Source organism: Formica exsecta, unplaced genomic scaffold, assembly GCF_003651465.1.
Source record: "Formica exsecta isolate Colony F162 unplaced genomic scaffold, ASM365146v1 scaffold72, whole genome shotgun sequence".
Lineage (NCBI taxonomy): Eukaryota > Metazoa > Arthropoda > Insecta > Hymenoptera > Formicidae > Formica > Formica exsecta.
The window spans coordinates 5,945,777-5,961,302 of record NW_021853485.1 but is presented as its reverse complement, the minus strand read 5'-3'; the positions used below and the strand labels follow the sequence as shown (position 1 = coordinate 5,961,302).

Genomic DNA, 15,526 nt, shown 5'->3' with positions numbered 1-15,526 from the left:
ATTAAATCATTCGAAATATTTTTAATGCGGTAAATGAAGTGCGCGTGCATAGACATAGTATATCTAGACCGAGCGTTTGCCTTTATTTAAGGAGTGGGGGTAAAGATGCACGTAGAAAAGGACATACTCTGTTTCGTGCCCCTCGGCTCCCACTCCTCAACACTCGGTCTAGATATACTATGTCTATGTGCACGTGACATCACAATCTATATTTTTTGCGTCTATGGTACAAGTAACGACTACGCGGTCGCGTACGGGTCGGTCTGTTGTGTCTCGCGCGCGTTGTTGTTATTACTCGTCGCGAAGGTCACGTGTTTTTACTCGGTCGAGTTAGTCGTTAGTCCTTCAGTCTCGGAAGTGGATGTGTGGCAGCAGCTAACAATTATACGTGGAAAAGTATCAAATCTCGCGAAAGTGGAAATATCGCGTCGCCGGGACGCTATCGCGGGACAACGATCTCCGTCATATATACGTCGTACTTGTCTGTGGCCGGTTTGAATTTATTCCGATATCTAATTTCGTCGCGTGAATTTCTCATCGCAAGCGTGTGTGCCGGAATCGCGAGAACGAGTGAATTTCGACAGTGGAATTGGCTCGCACAGGCGGAACTATCGAGTCATGGACTAACTTCACAAACTCGTTGCGTCGCAAAAAAGATGGAAATATAGCGCCTTTCGCGCGGGGCGACGATATCTACGTCATACATAGTAGCGTCGCGTGAGTTACTTCAGTTCCGATTTCGTCGCGAGTGCGTGTACGTGTGTGCGTGTGTGCGAATATCGAAAGTAGCCGCGAGTAAATTTTGACAGTTTAGCTTTTCGAATTCGTTGAAAAGTGCGAGCCGAAAGTGTCGTATTACGTCGCATCGAAAATCGGAATGCGGCAACGAATGTGCGTGAAGTACGCGCGGGATCGTCGACGTCGCGATGAATTTGAACGCATCGTCGTTAAGCGATTATTTGGACGCGAGATATTCCGAATAATAAATGATCGCGCGCGGACAAATATTCGATCGTGTGAAACACTGCCTTCGAAATGAATATTGCGTCGCGGACTGTCAAAATGCGCAAAAACGGGGACGACTAGAACATTCGTTATAAATTTTCTGGTCTTGTTGGACATTGCCCCGAAATGAAAACGACGCCATGGACGTGAACGTCAAACACAATCGACGAGAGTGGGGGCCTCGTACATCGTTTCGGCTCTCGGGTTGCAGTTGTGACGACGACGGTGAGTGTCAATTTAAAATAAAAATGATCAAATTTAATAGAGTATCGATGCTTTGCTTTATTCGATGTCAAACATTACACAGGCATTAGTATTATCTGCTATTTTATTGGCATAATTTGATTATTAAGGTAAATGACATTTTCTCTGTAACAAACGAATGAGCGAAATTATCGATACTTTATTAAATTTGAAACAATTTTTTTCATTTTCTATACAATCCTGCGTAATTGTATTTTTGTGCGAACGTTGTAAAATGACAATATTTGATATTAAAATATATAGGGAAAAAATACATAAAAGAAATATCGATGTGTGCTATGATTCAGAAAACGTCAAATTATTATTTTAATTTTTATATATTTAGAATTTGAATTTTTAGGCTATATGCATAATTTGCTTATCTTTTTATTATATTTTTTAGTTTATTTATATATATATTTCAATTTTGTGTTGGTATATTTTCTATTTTCAGATTGTATAAAAATCAAGTTTTGATTGTTATGATAGACAAAAAACGAAGCGTACGAATACAGTTCATTACTTGTTAAAACAGGATCAATTCTACGCCCGTAAAATCAATCATCAGAGTTTGTCTACCTTGCTATTTGGGAGGATAGTTAGATAATACAAGCGCGTCATCAAGGACCAATGCAAATGTTTCCGTTTTATTGAGCTTTTAATTAATACAAATTCAAAAGTAAAAATATTTCGATCAACAATTAATATTATTTATGACATTTACGAATATAATATTGTTTAATTAATCACTAATCAAATATATTAATTACTTTTACCACTTGTAATTTCAATAATTAAAATAGCGTTTGCAATATTTGAGGCTTTCATGCATCTTACATTAGAGAACAATCTTCTTGAAGATGAATTAAATGTATCTTACACGGTAACTTTTTTCAATAGCTACAAATTTTTTGGATTTTGATTTATATATATATCATTTGATATATACGTTTCGGCTTTCGGATTGCAATTGTGACGACGACAGTGAGTGTCAATTTAAAGTAAAAATGATCAAATTTAATAGAATATCGATGCTTTGCTTTATTCGATGTCAAACATTACACAAGCGTCAGTATTATCTGCTATTTTATTGGCATAGTTTGATTATTAAGGTAAAAGAGATTTTCTCTGTAGCATATCAAATAAATGAGCGAAATTATCAATACCCTATTAAATTTAAACAATTTTTTTCATTTTCTATACAACCCTGCATAATTGTATTTTGTGCGTACATTGTAAAATGGCAATATTTTATGTCAAAAAGTATAGGAAAAAAATACATAAAAGAAATATCGTTGTGTGCTATGATTCGGAATTCGTCAAATTATTATTTTTACATATATTTTGAATTTGAATTTTTAGAATTTTAACACAGCACACGTAAAAAAACCATTTAAAATTTAAACAAATATAAAAATATTTGCACCTGTCGAATAAAAAGAATTAATTTAAAATAAAGTATTAAAAACATATTGAAGAGAAAGCAACTTGAACCAAATATTATTATTCTCAATAATTGATAGCATTAATAATCAATATTTTGATTCGAGACATTTTCTGCAGAAAATTATATTACTAATTTAATGTAATACTATATAATTGGCATCAATGTTATAATATTGGTAAGAAATTATCGATTTTGATAAAGTATTTAAATATCAAAGTATATATAAAAAATATCAATATTAAAATATCGAAATATATATATAATATATATGTATATATCCCTTACGCGCGCGAACTCGAAGTAATATCTTAACAGTATCTTAATGTCGTCAATATTTACATTTAACAGATTTTACTATCTTTTATTATTTTATCATTTCGCATAATTCTCGTCAATTTTCGAGCCTTCTTTCCGAAAGAAGGGAATAACGACATATATATCAGGTACAATCGTAATCGAGAAAGGGAAGCAAAATATTCTACGTATCTCGCCGGATACTTTAAGCTCGTATACCGATCCGCCGACGAGTACGAGTGGTGCTTCATCCATATTCAGCGATCGCCGAGGAAACGGACGGAGAGAACGGATGTTACGGTGGGTTCCGGAAGTGCACGGCGCAGGCGAACGTTACACGCTCGCGATACGAAACACGCTCCTCAAAGCGCGTAGGATCAATATTCCATTTTGCGACCCTTTTGGAATGCCATCTCTCTATGTCATGGTTTTTTTCTTATCTTTTTTTTTTTTATCTTTATACTTAAAGTCGAACAGAGTCTTGCAATTTTTTTCAATGCATACTTCTCTACGTCGCACCAGCGAGATCTTTCCCGATAATATCGCACGATGGCAAAAGTTATTTTCTTAATATCATGTACATTAATTTTCATAACCGTTCTTTCCATTACGCGTATTGTTTGTCAAACATGATCGATGTTTTTTCTCAAGCGGCGATTATACGCGAAATATCTTCTTCCTAGAAATATCAAAACAATGCTAATAATGTCTCTGGAATTTGTTGTTTACGTAATAGATATTTAATAATATTCAGAAATAGCGATGTAAATTCTCGAGAGTCAAGATAGCTTAGGAAGAAAATAATTTTACACTCGAGATTGTTGCAATAAGAAAATAAAGAGCTGGTCGAGAATTTACGGACTATTATAGCTCAGATTTGTCTCTAGACGACAAAAATGGACATCTCAGGCATCCTTGAAATGAATCCGATCTATTTTCCATTCCGGTCTTCTTTCGGCGCAAAGTTTCTCTTTCGTTACTCGACATCTTTACGTACACGTATATTTTGCTTTAATTGCTGCTATTAATTCCCTTTATCGTTATCAAAGATTTATCGCGGGATTATTCTTGAAATTGTAATAACAAGAGAAAGACTATATAAGATAATTTCGAGTATAATTACGTTATAATACGAGCTCGTAGCCGGAAATCTAAAATTAAAACGAACAGACCGGTGGTAAATATTTGCGTCTAAAGTATCTACTCATTTATATTCGCTGTGACACTATCATTTTCTTCCTGAAATATACGGAAAAAATAATTGTTCTACATTTATTTTTAAATAGCTTTATTTTTGAATTGATTTTAAATGCTTATATAGAATTATATATACCTATATATATAAATTGAATTATCTTTCAATTTTCTCAAATCCTAATTTCTAATGATAAATAACTGCATAATTTATTGTTTCTTTAAACTTACGTACATGCTTGGATTTCAAATCTGTCAAAGAGTATCATTAAAATATTTTTCGACAATAGAGTGTGTATGACACATTTCGTACGAACGTGCTGAAGACGGGATAATACATGAATGAAAGAAAAATCTGCAACACGCACGTGGGAAGGGGGGGGGGGGAAGGAAAGAAGGAAGAAAACTCCGTCGAATATAGAACCAATGGGATATAAATCGCATCTTCTTTGAGGATGCTCGCGACATCTCAGACGACTTTATTTCTTCTTATACGACTTACAAGGTATCTTCGCCTTTTCGCGTTTGTCGTTTGATCACTGAATATGGATGAGAAGCCTCGAATATGAAGAACTCGTATTTTAGCCGCCGGCAAAAAGCAAATAAGTTTCAGGCGCGAATAACACGCATGATTATATGGATATTCGTGTCGTCTTATATCAGGACTCGTTATTTCCTGAATAAGATGTAGAGAGTGGAAGACATTTTTCAGGATATCAAATGTCGGAACGTCTCCTCAGACTTTTTTTTTTTTTTTTTTTTTTTTTTTGTAACAAATACTGATATGTGCGCAATACACATTAAATTATTTTGATATAATATTTAACAACTTTTATTTTTTAATAAACATCAGCTTTACTTTGAGGAAAAATTTAAAAGACTTATTTTACAAAATTGTTTTATATGGAAAAGAAAATATAAAATTTTTATATCCAAGTTTAATAACACAACGCAAGATATTTGTATATCGTTAAACGTACTGTCTCTCCAATATCAAAGGATCGAGTCCGCTATCATTATGCAGCTCAGTTCGCATTATCTACATCGTGCTGCTTTAATGATCTCCTCTATTCCGGGCGCATATTAGAGACCGGCGGATTGACCGGATTGAACATGACCGCAGGAAAAGTTTGCCTCGAAGATATGCAATCGCTTTAGCGGCGGAAGCGCTGAAATGGCAATCCCTATGCATCGCCCCGGGGAGGTTCCTGGTCCCGCTCTCCAAAACTCCAAATCGGAGTGGCGGTGCCTCAAAAGCGATTGGACAGCGAAACTCCCCGGTGAGCTTCGGTCCGGCGTATAACCGCGGATTAACCTCGTAATGCATCTCGTGCCTTAACTTTACATACTAACTCGTAATACAACGCGTGTAAACTCGCTCCGGTTGTCCAGTCAGCGCGCGCTCGCGTTTGCGAATTTACATAACACAGGTAAAGTCTGGCGCATGGACCAATGATACGCCCCAGCATCAGTTTCGCGAGAATAATGTACCGGCTTACGCTGCGCGTATCAATTGGTCTCGATGCATGCAAACTTGTTTCAGTCATCTGATTTCCCGCGCGTGACGAATAAAATCCATCCCACACAAATTTATACAGGCTCGATAACACGGTCAACTCGATCAAATTTGAAATTGGAAATTCCGGCATAAGCTTCGCATAAGTACAGAATGTCAACTTACGCTGGCCACTTTAATGATTGATATTCCTACGCTTCAGGCTCGTATTCTCTCGTCCGTTTCAATAGGTCTATACAATAGCTCTAACGCGTAATTATATTGGTCTCTGGGAATATTATAATATGACCTCAATATAAATAATGTACTGCAAACAGTGCAGCAGTGTAAAGGTCTGTTTAGATGGAGCAAATTTCATCGTACTTGAGTGGAGCAAGTTACGCTATTTCAAATTAATATCACAAATCAAAGAAATTTCGAAATCAAATATATATTAAAAAAGTCTTAGTTAATTTGCTTAATAATATGTGAAATATGAAGAGTTAATATATTAGGTCTACCGGAAAGTTCTGTTCGTGTTTGGAATAAAACAAAATACAAATTTTTATTACCGTCAATAAACTTTATTAAATAATGTAATTGCCATTATTATTAATGATTTCTTGCCAGCGTGAGGGCAATTTGTATATCCCTTTTTCGAAAAATGTTTTATCTTTTGATGCGAAAAATTGAACCAGTGCTTGTTTGATATCTTCTTCATTTTTGAATTTTTTGCCCCTCAAAAAATTTTGTAAGGACAAAAACAAGTGATAGTCGGAGGGTGCTAAGTCCGGGGAATATGGTGGATGCGACAGAATTTTCCAGCCTAGTTCTGCAATTTTTTGACGAGTATCCAAAGCAGCATGTGGCCTGGCATTATCATGATGCGGTATGATGTTCTTCCTATTGAACATCGGCGGCCTCTTTTCTTGGACTGCTGTATTTAAATTATCCAGTTGCTGACAATACTTCTCCGAATAATGGCAATTACATTATTTAATAAAGTTTATTGACGGTAATAAAAATTTGTATTTTGTTTTATTCCAAAAACGGACAGAACTTTCCGGTAGACCTGATATTTAAATTTAGGAACATATGTTCGTAATGAGATATTTTCTTTGGTTTAACGGTTAGAGAAAAATCTATTTATTTATATTTATTTAATATATCAAGAATTATAGTACTATTAAAACAAAGCTAGAATTGCTTATGAGTGTTTTACGAAATGATACGCAAACTATTATAAAACATATAAAAGATTATGATAACTAAGTTTCTCGTTGTCCCTTTTTCTGTCTCTTTTAATTAATGACAGTAATAAAATAGAAATAGGATTTAAATTTACAGAAAGGGAAGAAACCATGATGATGAAGGAGGAAGGCGCGAAATTTCACTTATAAATCTCTCACGAGAAATTATGCGTCCGGAGAAGACATGCTATTAATTTCGCATATATATAATATGGATATGATAAAACTTCCTATTATTTTTTTATACTTTCTTCCGAATATCTTGGACAGTCGGTTTTATCGTGGATAGCTCAACATACTAAAGCTCATTTAACACTTAAAGCATTGATAATTATTAATTCATGTATTCTAAGCTAGGCTCAGATGGAACATAGTTATAGAAGCTCGAGGGAGGGACAAACGATCCGAATGGGATTTAAAGCCGCCATTGTGTTGTTCGAGAGTCACCTCGATTGTTAAAAGGCAATAATAATATCGATCTCGTCGACGATAAGGCCGATAATGAGTGCTCATCGAGTTCAAGAAAACGGAAAGAATGCCAATTAACAGGGAATAATTAAATTTCAAAGTAGAATGTATTTAAATTACGCCTATTTTTAATGAAGAAAATCTAGATCGTCTGTATAAAAATATCGTGGAGTTATATTATATTATATCGAAATTTGCATGATAGATTAATATGTAGAGTTCATATATAAATTTGGCGAAATAAATCATTATTTATTTTTTAATAATATTAATAATATTAATAACAATAACTTTTAATAATTATTTTTTAATAAAACGTGTTAATGTAAAAATATATGTTTAGAAAATAATATACATATAAATGAAAATCTGAAGTATATTTACGAAAAATTATTGATTGCATTTTAGAAAATAATAAGTAGATATGTGTGTGTTTAAAAATAGAACTATTCAAATTATGAATATTTAAAACAAATGGCGCATATCCCAAAGGTATCGTCGCGATTAAACGATGAAAATGATTTTCGGTGTTTCTCGATGCGTGGAGTTGCCGGCGTAATTATATCGGTATCAGTCCCTATTACGGCAGGAACGGCTGGCGGGCGTCGATACTTTCCGATAGAACGCGGCTAAGGTTAATATCGTCCATGGATGCACTCAGCTCTCGGCCTGGGTAACGCTGATAGCGAGCGGAAGCGGAAAATCGATTCGTTCGCGGCCAATGTAACCCGTCGCCGTTTAAGAGATGCGCAGCATGGAAAGTAGCACGTCGGATCACTCTCCTCGTGAGCGCATCGATGCCTTAATGCAATTTGCAAGTCGATGCAAAAAAACGCACTCGCAACGAGCCGTGTCTCTTTGCCAAGATCTTGGAAAATAAGCCTGCCGTGAATGACGATAATCGTATAGGATAAATCCGAGTACAACTTTTGCTCTTCAGTAGAGCTATTTCTTACGATTTGATAAATGTGTTGCTGCAATATTGCTTGGCTTATTCGTAACAATCGATTTTCTTTGAATTTAAAATCAGAGTAAACGGATTAAAAGATGCTTTGCTGGAATTTTTCCGACAACTACGGACTTGCAATCATTCTCGGATTTGTTGACAACAAGATTTGAATTTTCAGTCGTGACACGTTGGAATCCTAACATTTTCTGACTTTGTCCTGCGATGTAATATCGCGATTCATCCTGTCTGGAATGAGTTGTAATGCGAGCGTTTCTTTCGCCTCAGTCACATAATAAACCGCAGTTTCCAAGACGATTAATTTATTAGAGCAAAATATACATATAGCAGATATATTCTCTCATCTCGCTTTTATTGACATGAACGTTATTACTTTAAAACCACGTCTTAATATACGAGACTTTTATTTTACATTCTTAAGATATCTTTGTTTAACGTAAATGTAAAATGTCCGACTTTAAATATCTATTGTGATATGGATGTTCGTATATTAATATTAATTAAATACATTATTTGCAATTTGCGTTTTGTGATAAAAATACAAATTAAATTTATTTAGTAACATGTACAATTTTGTAACATGATTTAGTAACATGTACAAATTTATACTAATGCGAAGAACAATTTTCTCTTCAAGTATTGCAATGAAATACATACTTGTGAAATATATACTTATGGTTAAGATAGTTGAACAATCGTTCGCAATGGTCAATGTCAAACTGTTTTGGTTACAACACGAGTAGCTCGTTGAGGCTGAACTGTATCCAGGATCGAACTAGTGGTACGCCGCAGCACTTCCTCCTCGAGGTTCGCGGTTCCACTAGGAATTTCAGGTCCCTCCGCGCCACTCTGTAGAGACCCTCGGAGCGCCTCAGAATGACCGTAGAACGCTGGTCGAGAAACCGGCTATATATTTTAGAGACTCAACTTTGCAGCCCAAATTGCGGCGGCGTCAGTTTAAACGCGAATTTCCTACCAACTTTATGACTCCACGCGCATGCCATCTGTGATAACTAATTTATAATATAAAGTAATATTTAAAATAGGAAAAAAAGAGAGATATAAAGAATTGTTGGAATCAAATTTGTGCTGAAATAAAGGAAGATTTTTTTATAGAACTATTTATTATCTTTTAGAAAGCAATTGAGAAAAAGAACGGAAAAATAATTCAGCTTTTCTTCTATTTGTTTTTCTACTACACGCTTCTTATGCTGCCGTAACAATATTTTATACGAAAAGCTCTATTATGTTTGCCGTGTGTTTTTGTGTGATAAAGTTCACGCTTGCGTAAAGCCGCTCGCGACTCACTTAGCGCGCCAATGTCGCGAATAACGGGTAGCTTTAATTCGCTGTAAAGTAAACGCACGCGCCGGTATTTGTCGATGAGAAAGGAAAATAAAAGCCCGACGCGGGCCGCGGGTTAAAGCGGGAATGAAATCCGGAGGAGAGGACCTAAATATTCCGCACGCCGACGAATATTCGCGGTTCGACGAAACTCTATCCGTCTGAATAACGCCCGACTCGATTCGAATGAACTTTTCGTGCGGAAGAAACCCGTTGGTCGGAAGAACCGCCGTGCGCCAGGAAGTAACTTCATCCCCTCTCTCCTTCTATCTTACGGAGAACCGTCGAGGTAAAACTACTTGCCGAGCGGAAGCAACTTGAGTCGATCACCATGCTTGAGAAATTCGCTCTTGTACGTACGACTGTGATAATGTTTCGAGATTTCCGCCCACAAAGATTGCTACGAATCTCAAAGCAGAGTGTGATACGACGACGCGTTTCGTTTACAATTCTGCTCTTTCCCAAATCTCAAACTTACACTTTGTTGAGAAATTGTTTCTTATAAAGCGATTATAAATTTTTCAATCGTACATTCTACGTTAAAATTCTGAAGTTGATTTGATTATTACTATGATGAAGCAATGATATTATTAATCATGCTATTATATGCTGATATTGTCACGCGGATGCTTTTAGATTTTTTATCAACTCGTGCAATGGAAATTAAGAATAGAAAAAGGACACACACACATACACATTAGGATTTAAGAGCGGCGATTAACAGGATAGAATTCTTATACAAGGAAAGGGTGGAATTGAGAACAGACTGGTGCACGCGCGCTTGCGGGATTTAACAGATTGCTGCAATGTTGCAGGTTGGTCGATAACAACAACAGAATTTGCAACATAGTAATATGCGAGTTCGCATCCGTTGCACATTTCCGCTGTAGGAAGTTCATTGTAGGAAATTTATCGAATTTATCCAAACAAAGAACTTTCTGTTGCCCATATTATTAATACGCGTTGTGTATGATTTATAACTTAATTTGCAACACGACTCGCAAAAATATTATTCATAAAATTATCATTGATTAATTTTTACAAAAATTTAATATTAAAAATTAATATTGATATTATTATGTTTATATTTATGAGATTGTCACAAAAGTGAAAAGATATGCAATCAATAGAGATTTATAAACAGAAATTACAAGAAATTTTTATATTTTGATCGCGTATTACAGATATATAATAGATTAAATAAAGCGTCGATTTTTTAAGATTATAGTAAGTATTATGAGAAAGTAACGTCCGCTCGTCTCTGTTCACGATCATCATGTAAACGTTGTTTCTCGTCAAACTTTACGATAGATGACGGAGGAAGTGATCGATCGCAAAAAAGCAACGGATCGACATCGATAGGGCCGGACACGTTTGTCATTCGAAGCCGCGATCGATTGGCCACGACGGTATCCACGACGACCGGATGTTTGCGAGGGTTCGTCAAAAGCGGGGCAAAAAAAAAAAAAAAAAATGCGAGAACGCGAGAAAAACAAGAATGGAGACGCGTCTGTCGAACGGCCAAGAAAAATTTGAAAAAACAACACGAAAGCATTGCGAAGAGAGTCGTAAAAATCGAAGGACGGGGCAGCGAGCCGATGAAAATGAAAAAGGTGTCGGCCTGATCGAGCAAACTGCAAACGCGTGCGTACGCGTTGGTGCCAGGATTACTCCTGAGGAAGGGAGGGTGCAATGAAAACACGAGCCAAACGATTAATCTTCTTTGTCATTTAAATCAAAGCCGATGCGTGTGTCACGCGGCCGTAGTCGCGTTGTCAATCGTTATTGGAACGATTATCGATTTATTGTGATCCCCTTCCTTCGCTTTTGCACCGCAGAAATGGTTGGGAGGATTGGCGAGCGATGCTAAGAGGTGCGTCGATGATAATTGAAATTCGAATAGCGACGATAACGGGATGTTTATGCAATAATACGAAGATGCGATAGGCAAGTTTAGCACGGCCGGAGCATGTTACAGGAGCAGGTTTAATATTGAACTTTCCCTCCTATTGGAGAATTTCTCTTTTGGATCGGAAATTTTTTCTTTTCTGCGTTCCATATATTTTTATTTTAATCGCTCATCATTTTTGCACTTTCCTGCCACTAGACTTTAGATCTTTAGAAGCACACTGTTTGAAATACAAAAAATTAAAGATATCATCTAATAAGAATATAACATTTTTATGATACAAAATTATATATATAGATGTACATGTATATATAAGAATTTTATTGGATAAAATGTCTTAAATAGTTTTCTGGCTTTTTATGTATTTTTCTAAAAGAAATCTTTGATGCTAAATTGATTTCTGAAATTCTTCATCTGAGATTGCAAGCTTTAATCTATTTAGTAAAGCAATCGCCTAAAAATTTAACAAAATGTTTTTGAAAAGCTCAAGGTATTGAGAATTAGACGTTTGATTCATCTTTTATAAAAGTCTTTTAGTTTGTCTGATCTTCGCAATTTTGACATAACTGCTAAACACAATGAGAAGTTTTTATTTATCCGCGCTGGAAGACTTCGATTTTTCGATGAAAAAAAAATCAACACAACCGACATGGCGACGCCGGAATATTGGCGGGGGTATACAACAACTCTATTTAAGAATCAAAATCCGGCAAAGTTGCAACGGTTAGACGTCATGCCGGAAATCTAGGGAGTTATGTAAACCCAATTCCGGAGCGGCAATCGAATGCGCGGCGGAACTATTCGACTTTTCAACTTTTCCGGCTACGGGACTTACGAATTGTTGCAGAGCTTCGAAGTTTCGTATCGCGGAATCAATGGCGATTACAATAGGCCGCCGCCGTCTGACGTTGGTACATGAAAACTTTGCTCACGTTACTTGCATTACCGAGCATTTCCTGTGCTCTCGAGGACAAAATCTCGAAATTCGACGCGACGATCTGTCTGAATCCAGCTGACAAAATTCTTTCTGTGAATCTTAACTTTCGTGCCGTTCCTTTCTTGCGGAAGCACAGATGAGGGTAAAAGAGTCGGTAGATTTCGAGTAATATGTTAGAAGTTTTGATTGTATTGTATATACGTCAAATACGAAAATTCAGCACAATTCGTAAAAAGTGAAACAATTCACAAATTATTTCTCGCGTAAATGAGAACACGAAAAAAACCTTAAAAACGGCTAATTTATACAACGGTTAACATTTATAATTCTGATAGAAAAAGTTTATCGAGTTTTTTACTCTTCTTAAATAATGTAAAAAATTCGGATTGTGTAATATTTATTAGTCTTTAATTATTTCCGATATTTTTAATATGCATTAATTATTCGCAAAATGTCTTTTATATATAAAACAAAAGATATATATATGAATGTTGAATTTATGTATTAATGGCTTTGGGAATTATTGCTGTATTTAAATATATACAATATCTGTCCAGTAAAACCATAATTAATTTTGATTATGGCATATTTGATGATTCAAATAAAATGACGATGCGTTTCGGATAGTCGATTGATCTAGCACGCGCGATAGCGGCCGAAAATGACGCGATCGGACATTGGTAATCAGCGTTAATGAGAAACAAGTTGTTCCTCTCGTAAAATATGGTCGATTAAGCTCTTAAAATTTTGCAGGGCCTGCGTGTCGGAAACTACGTTCTTATCTCAACGTGTAATGAAGTCTGCGATTTATGACTCGCAGTCTTCTGCCAACTCTATTTTTTCACCTTTTCTTATATTTTTCCGTAGTTTTATCTGTTCTTTTCTTTTTGATAATTGATATCGTAAATAGCTTTTTTTTTTACTCATTTACTAATGCAAGACAAAATTGCAAGCTTATTTTCAATGGTTTTGCTATAAACGTTGAAATATTTAATATAATAAGATTGATGAAATTGATGCTTCCCTTGACTGGAAACTCTTTGATAAATTTTAGCTGAGTTTTCTTTACCTACATTTTGTTTATACATGTCGACTTTCCCAATTTTGAAAATTTTTAAGATTAAATTAAATCATCTCTATGCATAAAGAGGTTACCTAATAAATTATTCAAGAGAAAAAAACAAATTTAATGATAATCGTATGAAAAAATACATGTTGGGATATTAAAAAGTATATATCAAATATAAAAAAAAGATTTTATATTTTAATAAATTAAAATAAACGTCGAATTAAAATAAAAATTGAAATATATTTCAATATTAATGATGGGCTTATATATATATATATATATATATATTTATTTCAATAAACATCACATGGCTAATAACATATAAAAATGTGAAAATTGTATTTATACTTGCAATGAAAGGTTAAATATTTTAGCAAATAATAAAAGAAGCGGAAAAACCTATGTTTGGATAACATTTTTTGTTAAATTTTTTTTAAATACTTGGCGCGACCTGAAAATGAAAAGCTTTTAAACCTTAATTACTGGAAATAGGTTGTTCTTGAGAGAACGTGTCTGAATAACATTATTTAGAAGCATGGTATGCGAGAAATGCTGCATTTATATCTTGCATTTTCCTGCACATCATATATTCTTCCTCAGCATCACGTTTCTCATAAAATTAATAGCACGTTAATGTAAAATATAAACACTAGAATTGAAACATAATAAAATTGAATATGACGAAGATAGCTTTATTATTAAAGATACAAGATAATAAAACAGACACAAAGTTTCTAAAATGAGTCCAGCACAAACACACATTTTTAAATATCGATTTACATACTGTGCATCTTTAATGTTTATCAGTGACTTGTTTTACTGTAGATTATTTGACATAAGGTTTACAAAAATATAGCAGCGTTTATAAAAAAATTGATCAAATGTCTTTTTTGATAATACATGGTATCGAGCTTGCTTTTTAAAAGAGGATCACCTCACATCGATTAACAATGCTTGCATAAATCGGTCGTGCGAAAAATGGCTTCAAGAATAGAGATTGCCTGGAAATTGCATGTATTAGTCACGGATCGAGAAGCGGCCAAAGAATAAAATTAAATGTGAATCCGCGCAACGGAATATCCGTATAGCGATACGTTTTCGCGGAGAATTATTAAACAATAAATGGCATATTATCGGCGATTAATATCGCGAACAACGAACAACGCATTAATTCTAGTTTAAATAAGCGCCATTTCAGTTAGAATGCATACCGTATAACAGCAAACTACATTTTCCTTCCCATGCCATCTTGAGCTACTGCGCGTGTTCGTATCAGTTCGCGGATGCAGCTGCAATAGAAGCAGCAGCAGCAGCTTGCCGCCGCCGCCGGAGATAGAGCTCGACAAAACTAATTTCTCTCGGAAGAGAGCCGACTCCTTTTGTGCAGTTTAAAGTATACTACTTCTCTTTTTCGAGTGAAATTAAAATCCCCGCATATCTTGCAAGAGCGCGAGAGCGGCATATAGATTCACCTATTTCCAACGCCGCGCATAAACCAGGATCAAAGAATGCATACACACCTTAGGCATGCATCTGCCGTGGCGTAATTCCAATCCTAGCGACCCATAAAAAAGAGGCCGAGAAGAAACGAACGAAAAAGAGAGAACGAGAGAAAAATGCAATCTGTTAGAATATTATAGAATATATCGTATTCTGAATGGAAAGTAATCACAGCTGCAAAATTTTCATTTTTAAATTAAAGTGTTATAAATCTTGATTCTTTTCCAAGTTAGTGTTTTTATGATATATAAAAAGAATTTATAGATTTTTCATCAAAAGTAAAATAAATAACTCGGTGAGATTTTATATTGAGAATCTTTTTATTCTTTCTATCTGTATTAAATTAAAGAAGGAGAGAAAGAAAGAGGGAGAGAGAGAAAATAGAAAATGGATATATATATATA

General features: G+C 35.0%; 1 protein-coding gene across 1 annotated transcript in view; it reads left to right on the top strand.

The window, feature by feature from the left end:
* The first annotated feature begins 243 nt into the window (after nucleotides 1–243).
* Nucleotides 244–15,526, top strand: part of LOC115243376 (nephrin-like) — a 251,510-nt gene continuing 236,227 nt past the window's right edge. Inside the window, exon 1 of the mRNA XM_029820317.1 lies at nucleotides 244–1,230. The gene's annotated coding sequence lies outside the window, so the exon portion shown is untranslated. The remainder of the gene's footprint in view (nucleotides 1,231–15,526) is intronic.